This window comes from Tiliqua scincoides, chromosome 12 (genome assembly GCF_035046505.1).
Source record: "Tiliqua scincoides isolate rTilSci1 chromosome 12, rTilSci1.hap2, whole genome shotgun sequence".
NCBI classification, from domain to species: Eukaryota; Metazoa; Chordata; class Lepidosauria; order Squamata; family Scincidae; genus Tiliqua; species Tiliqua scincoides.
This window is the reverse complement of record NC_089832.1, coordinates 15348903-15361939: the sequence shown is the minus strand read 5'-3', so window position 1 is coordinate 15361939 and position 13037 is coordinate 15348903.

The following is a 13037-nucleotide window of genomic DNA, read 5'->3' as shown; positions in this document are numbered from 1 at the left end:
TAAGTCTCCTCAACTCAGATCTGCTCCAGCTACTTGGCTGGCACATATCTGAAGTGAGAAAGGGAGAGGGAGTGGGGGAAAAATGGGACAGGGAGACCAGTGCAAGTCACTGCTGCCATTATCTGCTCAGTTCCGTCCCCCTTTTTGTCGCCTTCCCTCCTGGACACTTCCCCATTCCACCCACTCCCCATTTATCTGCCTTGCTGGAGATGGCCAGCTGTGGGAGTGGGCCTCTGGCACCGTCTGCAGCAGTGCTCCCAAAATGGGTGCCCCTGGCACATTGCGCACATTGCTGGAAGCCGTTTTTGGATAGCAGAATAGTGTTCCATTGTTTCAAAGGGCTGCATAACCCTAGTTCGGAACAGGCTGCAAGGCAAAGGAGAGCTATGGCAGGGGAAGAGCAGGCAGATGAGTGGGAGGCCAAAGGCACTTGTGGGAGAATGTGTGGGGGCCTGGCAAAGAATGTGTGGGGGCCTGAAAATGTGTGGGGGCCTTCACCAAAACTGAAGTCTCTGGCTGAATTTATCCCATCGAGATTCCCGAGCCCTGGCTACTGCTCCAACTCTGCAGATCAAAACAAATTGGCTGGAAGTAGTGCTACTGCATCTAACCTGAGGTCAGGTTACAACTCAGTTCAAGATCCTGACCTACTGGCTGAAACAGGTAGGACTACTAGAATGTTTCCGTTATGTAGAAGCAATGCCCTTCCATGGGAAGGGAGCATAGGAAACTTACAGAAAGGTAGGTCCAGTGGATGAAAGCATTAGTATAATGTTCAGGGTAAGTAAATATATTTAAGAATTTACAGCCCAATTCTATCCACACTTTCCTGAGAGTAAGCCCCATTGACTCTAACGGGACTTACTTCTGAGTAGACATGCATAGGATTGGGCTGCCAAATGCTTCTTAAGTATTGTGACTCTCAAACATCTGGGGCTCTCAGACATCTGAAGTTGATTGAATGTGGCACTTCTGTTAAGCAAGTTTGGCCACCTCTATTCAATTTCATTTAAAGCTCCAGCTCATTTCATCCCAGACTTTGAAAGTGAAATTGCAGCTGTTTTAAATCAAAGGCATAAACAGTGAAATGTGGAATTAAAAATATCCCAGATATATATAAAAGGTGTATTCGAATGCCAGCCTTGGCATGTTTCCCCAGAAATAAATCCCACTGTGGCCCAGGTGAGATTAACATATGCCCCTAGGCAAACTTCTCAGTGTCCCTCCTGCTGTGTTTGGTGCTTCTTCTTGATTAAAAAAAAGTCAAAAAGGCAGGATCTGATGATATCATTGCCACTATTGTAGGGGAAGTCCTGGAGCTCCTCTCTCTCCCACTCACCCCTGCTTGACACATATCATGTAATGTAGCTGGGGCTGGCAATTCACAGCCAATCAGGGATTTGAACATAACTGAAGCTGGGATCACAACCCAGTACAGGTGCCCTCAACTGGCCTAGAGTAACACCCAAGACTTTTGCCAATGTTCTCAATGGTTTAAAACAGGGGTGCCCAAACCCCGGCCCTGGGGCCACTTGTGGCCCTCGAGGCCTCTCAATGCGGCCCTCAGGGAGCCCCCATTCTCCAATGAGCCTCTGGCCCTCTGGAGATTTGTTGGAGCCCACACTGGCCCAACGCAACTGCTCTCAGCATGAGGACAACTGTTTGACGTCTCACATGAGCTGTGGATGAGGGTTCCCTCCGCTGCTTGCTGTTTCCCATCATGATGCAGTAGCGGCAGCAAAGGAAAGGCCAGCCTTGCTTTGTGCAAGGCCTTATATAGGCCTTGGGCTATTGCAAGACCTTCATTCATTCATATGTTCCATCTTTAATATATTCATTTATGTAAACTTATGTACATTTATTCAAATTTTAAATGTAAACCAGTTCTTTTTTTCCCTGGCCCCCAACACAGTGTCAGAGAGATGATGTGGCCCTCCTGCCAAAAACTTTGGACACCTTTGGTTTAAAAGATTTACAAAGGGAATCCCTTTTTTTGCCAGCAATTTTCTCCCCTTCCCCTGATGCTTCTTTGCAGAGGAATTCTGTTTAATATTCAATTTTTGAGAAGCTACTGTCACCACAAGAAATTGTTTGAAATCACAAAACCACAAAGAACAGTTAATCCCTTAAGAGAGCAAAAGCGGTCTTCATTAAATAAATATTCTGATATTGGAATCTTTTTCTGCCAGACTGAACTGTGTGCTTTAGTGTTGCTACAATTAAAAAAAAAATGTGCCCATGCACTTGTCACAGAGAGAAGGATGTCATGTTAATATTTTTCTGTGTGCCAAGCAATCCTACAACATATTTTTACATTTATATTCCACCCTTCCTCCAAGACAACATGGCTCCTCCCCTTTCTTTCATCATCACAACAACCCTGTGAGGTAGGCTAGGCAAAGAGACAGTGACTGACTCAAAGACGCCCAGTAAACTCCATGGCTGAGCAGGGCTTTAAACCCAATCTTCATGCTTCAAATCCATCACCCTAACCACAGCACCTCAGTAAATCATAGAGTGTTAAAGTTGGAAAGGACCCTAGAGGTCATCTAGTCCAACTTCTCACTCAATGCGGGCACCCTGTGACAGCATTCCTGATAGTTGGCCACCCAACCTCTATTTGAAAACTTCCAAAGAGGGAAAGTGGCATCACATGTGGAAAAAGCCACCCAAACAGGCAGGTTTGCATCTCTTGTTAGCCAAATTGCTATAGCCCCCTAGAGGGCTTGGGTTCATCCTAGTGCAGCAAAATAAAAAACACGACAGGTTTGAAGTTTGGAATGTTTCCAAGTTTATTCTGTAGAAGAGAAATAGACAAAACTGCAAAATGGGAAAGCAGACGGGTGGGCAGGCAAATCTCTGCCCTGGCTGGGGTAGGGCTTCAGTATTTATATGTGGGCATAGAAGCAAACACGTTTCTGTCCCCTTAGGGGCTGAGCTCCTTATACGTGGTAGTCCCAGTTAGTCTGTTGTCCTAGTTAAATTAGTCTATGGAACTCCTTGCCACAGGATGTGGTGATGGTATCTGGCCTAGATGCCTTTCAAAAGGGATTGGACAGATTTCTAGAAGAAAAGTCCGTCACAGGTTATAAGCCGTAATGGGTATGTGCATCCTCCTGGTTTTGGAAGTAGGTTACCTCGGAATGCCAGGTGGAAGGGAGCGGCCCCAGGACCCAGGTCCCTTGTTGCCTTGTAAGCTACCTGAGGCATCTGGTGGGACACTGTGAGATCCAGGAAGCTGGACTAGATGGGCCTTTGGCTGTATACATAGCTAGCCTATGAGAACCAGGTACGTCTCCGCTGTGTAAGGTAAGGTAAGTCTCAGAGTGTTCCTCCACGTTTCTATAAAAAAGACTGACAGTAGCAAAGACAATGCAGTAAACACAATATAAAAACCTATTAAAACAATCAACATATCAAAACAACCTGGGAGCAACTGACAGCATTAAGGAAAGTATTAACATAAGCAGATTAGAATTCTCAATGCCCACCACGTTACATTCTCCACCCCATTATGTCATGCAGCGGTGCCAACGGAATTTGTGTCGACATTCACAGGCTGATTTGAAAATTGACTTTCTTCCTGTTCTCACTCTGAGCAAAATTAGGCTCTTGAGTCCTTTTTCTCATCTGTCACTCTTCAATCAGCTGATCACCTTTTGGGGTTGGGGAAGCTAACTGCTGAGTTCTCTAGAACAGCAGTTCCCAACCTTTCCCCCCCACTTCTATAGCCTCTTTATCAGCAAACTCAGGAGCCACGGATTTGACTATCTGCAGGTCCCGAACCCATGGGATCAGTCTGACCTGGAACTTCCGTAGGTAACCACACCTATACTCCCTGGGCCTCAGAGTGTCTTCAAAGGTCTAAAACGTCACTTTCAGTGATCTCCAAAAGCATTAGAAGGCCTCTGAGACCCTTGAAGACCTCACATAGCTTCCATGGGCCATAGAACACTGTCCAGAGGAGACAAGAGGGTCCAGTTCAGGCCAAACCTGTGGGTTCAGGACCCACAGATAGTCAAACCCTAACCATCACACACAATCCATTGCATGTGGACATAGGAAGCTCCCTCATCTTTTCCAGAATGACCTGGAGATGGTCTCCAGGACTGAACTTGGGGGACCAAGCCTGCAAAGCAGAAGAGGTCAGCCACCAAGCCCCCTCCCACTTTTATAATGCAGGGACAGAGCCTGCATTTGTCAGTCTGTTTATAAGAGGCAGGCGTAATGAGTCATTTGTATGCTGGTTATTGTCCTGCTAGTGTGTGCTGCTGTTATTTGATGGTTTGATTTTGCAGTTTTCAATTATTTCTATTCTTCATCAGCTGCCCAGGGAGCAGCAGTGCTGAAGGGCACAGAAGACATCTTTCAAACCAATCTAAGTAATCTGGATGGTGTCTGCCTTGCACTTGAATAAATAAATTAAATAAATTAAAAAAGTGCATCCTCCAAATACAGTAGATTGTGCTTGGAAGTCTCTCTCTCTCTCTCTCTCTCTCTCTCTCTCTCTGTGTGTGTGTGTGTGTATGTATCTTGGAAGGTTTGGTGTCCTCCCTCCCTCTCTCTCTCTCTCTCTCTCTCTCTCTCTCTGTGTGTGTGTATATATATACACATATAGATAGATAGATAGATAGATAGATAGATAGATAGATAGATAGATAGATAGATAGATAGATAGATAGATAGATATCTTGGAAGGTTTGGTGTCCATCCCCAAAGAGGAAGCTCAAGGTGGCTTACAGACAATAATCACTGTTATGAATCATCTCTATACTTTAATGGTCTCTTGTTGTAACCCCTGGGGGCTGGGGGATAAGAATAAGCCCTCAGTTTGGCTGTACTTGTCTTAAGAGGCGACTAAACAGCCACCGGGTAGATGGGACTCATCAGCCTGGGAAGGCAGCTCATCTGAGAGAAGGAAAGCTCTGACCCCAAACCTCCACTGCCTTGTGGCTACATCCAGTTGTGGAAAAGGCTTCAGGAGTCAACCTCGAGGCAAAATCAGGAGCTGGAGTCCCTGAGGCAGTTCATGGCTGAACACAGTCACGTTCTGGCAACTCCTGCGACGCCGCTGGAACCAACTGTATTGGCCTCTGCCTTTCCATTGGACCATTTCAGCGACGTGGAGAGGGGGATTTGCTGCATGGGAAACAGTCTATCCTTCTTATCTACTTTACCCAGGCTTTGCGCACTGGAGAGAACACTGTTCCCGAACCACTATTCAAAGCGCAATACCATAGTCTTCCGAGACTGAAGGATGCCAACAACATTTGTTGTATCTCTTCCATCCCATAGAAGCTCCTGCCTTTTACAGCTTTTTTCTTCTCTGGGCATGTGCACACATGTGCGTGGAAGTGTGATTTCATGTCACGCATCTGATGAGGTAGGTTGCAGCCCAAGAAATATTCTGCAGGAATCAAATGGTTGGGCTGCAGTCTTAGACACGCTTACCTAGGAGTACTATTCAACGAATGGGAAATTGCTTCCGAGGAGACATACATGGGATGATACTGTTTGTCTTTGAGGTGCTACACAAGGCCTGTCTACTCAGGAGCGGTGTTCCCTCTAAGGCAGTGGTTCCCAAGCTGTGAGCCATGGCTCCCTGGGGAGCTGTGGAAACCAGATAGGGAAAGCACAGAGTCCTTGTGGAAAAACTCACTGCCCTATACAATGTGTATGATTTTAGCCCTAATGGGGAGCCATGGCCAATGGCCCAGTAGGTCAAGGGAACCACCAGCTGAAAAAGTTTGGGAACCACTGTTCTAAGGGGTCTTGAATTCAATGGGATGTACTCCCATATGAGTGTGTAAACATGCTCCCTGACTTACAGACACCTGAGTCATGGAAAGGCATAATTGTGCTGCTCTGATCTATAGTGTTCTGACCTTTAGTGTTCTGTTCTAACCTATACTGGTTGTTCTGTTGCTTGTTCAAGCATATACTGGTTTCGAGTTTTGAACACACCTCCAGAACCTAGTTGGCAACCTTCAGTCTCAAAAGACTCTGGTATCGCGCTCTGAAAGGTGGTTCTGGAACAGCGTCTAGTGTGGCTGAAAAGGCCGATTCGGGAGTGACAATCCCTTCCACACTGGGAGCAAGTGCAGTCTGTCCCTGGTCTGTCTCCCTGGCTATGGGCCTTCCTTCTTTGCCTCTTAGCCTCAGACTGTTGGCCAAGTGTCTCTTCAAACTGGGAAAGGCCATGCTGCACAGCCTGCCTCCAAGCGGGCCGCTCAGAGGCCAGGGTTTCCCACCTGTTGAGGTCCACTCCTAAGGCCTTCAGACCCCTCTTGCAGATGTCCTTGTATCGCAGCTGTGGTCTGCCTGTAGGGCGCTTTCCTTGCACGAGTTCTCCATAGAGGAGATCCTTTGGGATCCGGCCATCATCCATTCTCACGACATGACTGAGCCAACGCAGGCCGAGCCAACCTCCAGAACCTAACCTCTCCATAACTAGGGGCCATGGCAGCCCAATCCTATGGGGCCCTTACAATAGTGGATCTCACATCATGCAATCAGAAAGGCTACAGTGGTGCAATAAATGGCACACTGCTCCTGTGTGCCCTGGAGCCGCCAGTGCAAAGAACCAGCAGCTCTTCACCTGCCGCCAATGGACCCAGTCTGCGTTACAGCAGAGTTAGGTGGCGGTGGGGGCAGGTCATGTGAGCTTTGCGGTGGGGAGGGGGAAAAGCAGTGGGCGGGAGGGGGAGGATCTCAGTGGCTACAATGTGCACTGGGATCCTATCCTCATTTTGCCAGCCTGACATGCCCCCTGCCTCTCCAGGAAAACAGCTGGCCTCTGTCCAACGAGACCCATTGGCGATCTGGCAGCCTACCACAAGTAAAAAAAAATAAAAATACTTTTTTGATCTAATTGCCCCTACGCCCCATTGCCTGCAGCGTGTGCTCCATCAACACAGCTGCATGGAGGAAGGTAATAGGGGATTGGATTGGGCTGCTGGTGTAGAGAAGTGCAGCCTTCGGCTCCCTAAGATTCTTCCAGAGAAAAAGTAGGGGGTAAGGAGATTAGGAGATGTAAGCGAACCCTCAGTTGGGGAGCAGTGGCAGCACTAGGGTTTGCAAAACCTGCTGCGGGAGGCCAGTGTGTCACCCCGTGGTAGTCCTCCTTCCATGCAGTGGGTGGGCAACACCCTGGGCAGTGGGTGTAGTGATGTACCATCGCCCTGCCCCCGCTGGCTTTTCGGCTGTAACTTTTGATAGAGATATTGCAGTGTGGCTTGTTCCATTGCATTCTGCATGAAAGGTGTATCAAATGACATATCACATGATGGTATTATTACAAAAAAACAAACAAAAAACAACCCCAAGATTTTTAAAATTTGGGCCAGTAGTGGTGTCACCCCCCCCGTGTCACCTGGTGTGACCTGCGCCCCCTGCACCCCATTAGCGACGACACTGCTCCCCACATCTCTCTCTTGTGGCATCACTTCTTTTTCCTCCTTGGCCTTGCAGCCTCCTTACATCCCCCTCTCTCGCCATTCCTTCCTCTTCCCAAATCAGTGTGCAAATGGAAAGCTGGGTAGAGGCTGGGGGGGTACCAGTGGATCCCTTCCTGGCCTCCCCCCTGAGCTGCCCCCTCTAGCTTCTGCCTGGGGGGGGTGAGTACCAGTGGCTCCCCACCTCTCCCTTGGGGGGCACTACCAGCTTCACCCTCTGGCCCCCCCTCCTGCCCTCTCCATGCCAAGAGGAGCACCCTCTCTGGCCTTCCCCTTCCCCTCTGAGCCGCCACCCCTCAGCTTCTGCTTGGGGGTTGAGGTGAGTGCCTGGTGGTGGGGGTGAGTGCCAGTGGCTCCCCTCCTCCCCTTGGGGGGGCACTGCCAGCCTTACCCCCTGCCCCCTCCATGCCAAGGAGAGCACCCCTCTGGCCTCCCTCTCCAGCTTCTACCTAGGGGTGAGGGATGGGGTGAGTGCCAGTAGCTCCCCTTCTTTACCTTGGGGGGCACTACCAGCTTCATGCCCTTGCCCCCCTCCATGCCAAGAGGAGCAACCTTGCTGGCCTCCCTCTGAGCCATCCCCTCCTGGGGGTGGGGGTGAGTGCCAGCGTCTCCCCTCTTCTCCTTGGGGGAGCACTGCCAGCTTTACCCCCTGCCCCCCTCCATGCCAGGAAAAGCACCTCTCTGGCCTCCCCCTCCAGCTCCTGCCTGGGGTGGGGGGTGAGTGCCAGTGGCTCCCCTCCTCCCCTTTGGGGGGGGCACTGCCAGCCTTACCCCCTGCCCCCTCCATGCCAAGGAGAGCACCCCTCTGTCCTCCCCTCCAGCTTCTTCCTGGGGCGGGGGGCGAGTGCCAGCGTCTCCCCTCCTCCCCTTGGGGGGCACTGCCAGCCTCACCCCCTGCCCCCTCCATGCCAAGGAGAGCACCCCTCTGTCCTCCCCTCCAGCTCCTGCCTGGGGTGGGGGGCGAGTGCCAGCGTCTCCCCTCCTCCCCTTGGGGGGCACTGCCAGCCTCACCCCCTGCCCCCCTCCACGCCAAGAAGAGCACCCCTCCAGCTTCTTCCTGGGGCGGGGGCGAGCGCCAGTGCCTCCCGCCAGCCCCCCACCGCTCTGTGCCGGCAGCAGCAGCAGCTGCCCGGCGCCTGGCAGGCTGGCAGGTGCGGGCGCGCCAGGGCGCATGTGCGCCTCCCCTCGCCGGGCATGCTCACTGGCGGGCGGAGAGGCGCCTCTGCGGAGAGGGACGCGCCGGCAGGAGGAGGCTCCGCGCGCGCCTCCGCGATGGGGACGTCTCTGCGCCTCCGGCGAGGCGAGGGCAGCGCCGGCAGCCCCGCGCGGTGGCCGGAGAGCCGAGGCGCAGCCCCCGCCGGCAGGTAAGCGCCGTCCCGGGGCCGGGGAAGCCCGGAGAGGCGGCGGGGCTCGGAAGTGCCGTTGCGCGCGGCGGGCTTACTCTCAGGCAAGGGTGGCCGCCCCTGCAGCCCCAGCCTAGGCGTGCCTGCTCGGAAGTAAGCCCCCTTAGAGTCGGCGGGGCTTACTCCCAGGTAAGCAGAGGTGGGGTTGCAGCCGGAAGCCCCAGCCTCTGCATGCCTGCTCGGAACGAAATCCCATTATGGTCAATGGGGCTTACTCCCAGGTAAGTGTGGCTGAGATGGCAGCCTAAGAGCCCAATCCTCTGCATGCCTCCTTGGAACTAAATCCCGTTATAGTCAATGGGGCTGAGATGGCAGCCTGACAGCCCCAGCCTAGGCGTGCCTACTCGGAAGTAAGCCCCATTAGAGTCGGCGGGACTTACTCCCAGGTAAGCAGAGGTGGGATTGCAGCCTGAAGCCCCAGCCTCTGCATGCCTGCTCGGAACGAAATCCCATTATGGTCAATGGGGCTTACTCCCAGGTAAGTGTGGTTGAGATGGCAGCCTAAGAGCCCAATCCTCTGCATGCCTCCTTGGAACTAAATCCCATTATAGTCAGTGGGGCTTACTTCCAGTTAGGTGTGTCTGAGATTGCAGCCTAAGAGCCCAATCCTATGCGTGCCTTCTTGGAACTAAATTCTATTATAGTCAATGGGGCTTATTCCCAAGTAAGTGTGGCTGGGATTGCAGCCTAACAGCACAATCCTGTGCATGTCTACTCTGAAGTAAGTCCCATTGTATCCAGTGGGGCTTACTCCTAGGACAGGGTGGCTAGGATTGCAGATTAGGCTGCAATCCTATAAACACATTCCTGGGAGTAAACGCCATTGAACACAGTGGTACTTACCTCTGAGTAGACATGCATAGGATTGTGCCCTAAGTCGGCTGCTGTGGCTGAGCGGGACTGGCCAACTTGCAGTGGGCACCCTTGGCGAGGTGATCATTCCTCCCCTCCCTTTTGGGCATATTGCTCTGTGTGTGTGATCTGAAGTGGCAAGAGGAGAAAAGGCATGTTGTGTGTGTGTGTGTGGGGGGGGGGAATGAATACATCTCTTAAGTCAAGAGAGGCGTAAAGGGCACTTTGTCTGGGCGTCATGCCCCATGGCCGCCTGCATGCAAGGCAGCTGGTGCAGACCACCTCTTGGAATGTGCATCGTGCAAGTGGAGCACCCACAGATTGTGCGTGTGTGGGATGGAGAGAGGACATCCATTCTGGTGGATGATGCGATGTGGGCAGTGTCCTTGTGCATGTGCTGGGCAGCCCTGTGAATCAAATGGGTGCTGCTGGGTGTCAGAATGAAATGCAGAAGTGAATGGGTGGGTGCCAGGGTGCCACCTTTGCCAAGTTTCTGTATCTGAGGAAGTGGGATTTGCACAGGCAGCCAGTCTGATGTCGTGGCCCTCCGTGGAGGCTGCGTGTTGCATTTGTGAGCAAGAATGACTGACGCCCGTAGGATCCGCACATGACTTTTTGGGTATGATCTGCTCTGCAAGGCTTCCCATCACGGTGCGTGTTTCTAGGAGCTGCTGGCCCTTGATGCATCCAGTTTCTTTATGGGAATTGCGGCTTCCCATTGTGTCGTTCGTTCCGGAGCTCTGGAATTCACTGCACCCATTTCTCATGCTGTGCATGCTGTGATGCTATCAAAAAATATGTGTTTGCTAACTCTAGACTGGAAGCATAAACATTTCCTTTTGCCTATAGGGGGTCTCCTTCGCTCACAGTTGTGGCATTGCACTTCTTGGTACTGTAACAAGTGGGCTCCTTGCCATGCTCGCGCGCTCTCTTCCCCCCCCCCCTCATATTTTTGTCTGGTGCGCTCCGAAAGGATGCTGTCTTAGGCTCAGATTAAAAAAAAAAACTAGCCCTGTGACCAGCTACAGTGGAAGATAGAGTGCCTATACTTTTAACCACTGTTTAAAAGGGAATTTTGGCAGGCGCAGCTCAACATGGCATGGTTTAAAAAGCTACACCTGCCAAAATCCCCTCTTCTGTACACTGGTTAAAGGTATAGGCGCTATGTCCTCCATTAGATCTGGTCACCCTTCCTATAACTGATGACATTGCCTATGATCCTGATCGATTCACATAATGCATTATCATTGTGCTTGATTCACATTAGCGGCCATGCTCGTGACACCCCTGTAAGGTAGCCCGTTTTGTTTTGTCTTGGTAGCTCGGAGGAGGCGGTGGGTTAGAGGTTTGAGTGAAGACACATAATGAACTCAGGGCTGATGTGAGACTGGACCCCTGTGGGCTTCCAGATTTGTGCAGTTCTGAACCCCTGCACAGCATTGGGTCTGGACCAGGCTTTGTGGTTTTCTTTGTTAAAGCCTGAAATTTGTGTAGAGATATCATTTAAATTGACAATAAAGTTTCTTTTTTGGGGGTAGGGGGACCACTTACCTTGACATGGTAGCTTCCAATGATAGCTGGGAGGAAGCATTTATATTTCATAGCCAGCTAAACAGAGGCAGGTCAAGGTGTGACAGCATGCTTGATGCTATGATCAAGGCCTTTGATATAGTCCCACTTAAAGTGACCCAAGAGGAATCTCTTGGATCAGGTAAACGGTGACCTCTGTTTGTTCTCTGCCTGTCTGCTGCTTGTTTTTCCTTGTCATCCTAGCTAAGATTTAACTGTGTTCTTGCTCATCCCTGTTCCAGTCATTTTCACTTACTTCTTGCAGAGGTAGCGCAACCTGTCAGTCAGCACGGTTCTTGTTTTTCCGCACGGAACAGCCTTCATGCGTTTCTGCCGGGTATCGAAAGTAGTGGTGTGGTTCATCCTTTCGAAATGGATTGTAAGGCAAGCTGTTGTTGTTGTGAAGATGTTTTGTGGAGGTGGGTGGGGTCGGGGGAAGAAGGCCCCATTTCTCTGAGTTGTTTGCATGCTGGCTGTCGAAAAGGACAAAATATAGCTTCAGTGGTTCTGGATGGCTGACAAAAGTAGTGTGTGGTTTTGATTTTCAGGCTGTTTTTCAGACCTTCCACTAGATTAGGAGCAAGTTATCATATCATATCTTATGGCCCTGGATTTCTGACTCTCCTTGATGGACTTGGCTTGCTGAATGAAGCCCTTCTCCATAGCTCGAATTTTCAAAAAATTAAAAATAAACAGGTGTGCCAAAAAGGAAATTTGTCCCCTGATGGGCACTCCGAAGAGGTATCAAAACATGTCTGAATGTGGTTGTGGAAATAATTCTGAGCCCCTCTTTTCTGTTTGCATTCTTCTGCCTATTAATTAACTGAGCTGAACTACACAGAACGCAACTGATTTCATGTGAGCACCCGTATCCCCAGTGTGGGTGAACAGAACACCTTATGAATCTCAAGTATGAAGGTGTATTCGCAGGGAGAGAGCTAGCTATTAAATGAATACATTACAGATATATTTCATCTGAGTTTCTTCCCCCTCCTTGTTGTGCATTCTTTTTAATGCTCAATTTGTACTCTAATAGATTGATCCACGAAAGGAAGGTATTATCTCGGAGAAACCTGTGAATTCAGTTTAATGCCCAAATCTGGGAGACATTTCTAAGAAAAAAAGAACATTGATATCAGTGGTATTTCTATGTGCTTAGAACTGCTTAGTGCTAATTTTTTGTAAATATGGAAAGTGTGTATGAAAACCCCCCACTGTATTTGTCTTTATGTCTGTGATACATAGATGGGGGGGGGGGGCTGGAAACATATGTCTGGCTTTACACCTTGCCTAGATACTGTTGGCTGATAGTAATAGTGGGAGGAGTTTCTGCCATTCTTAATTAGGATTTGAAGTCATTGATTGGTCCATAGTGGATTAAAACTGGGGAGAAGGTTTTATTTTTTTTCTGAAAAGGTATTAAGGAATATTAAGAAATTATTTTGTAATGTATTGACCAAGTGGTGCATCTTTGTCATGTTTAAATGTCATGCCCGGCTCCTTACTTGCACAGAAGTGTAACTGCCGTTAATTCCATGGGAACTTGAATTTTGGGAATAAGGCCACGATCATAACCACACTTACCTGGGAGTAACCCCATTGGCTATAGTGGGACTTACTTCTGAGTAGATGTGCCTAGGACTGGGCTCTAAATCTGGGTTGATGAAAAGAAAATTGTACCCCTTAAACAGCTATGGGGACAGCTCAGGATTAAATTATGAGCAAATGAAGTTGTCACAGTTGTGAGTGTAGCTTACAC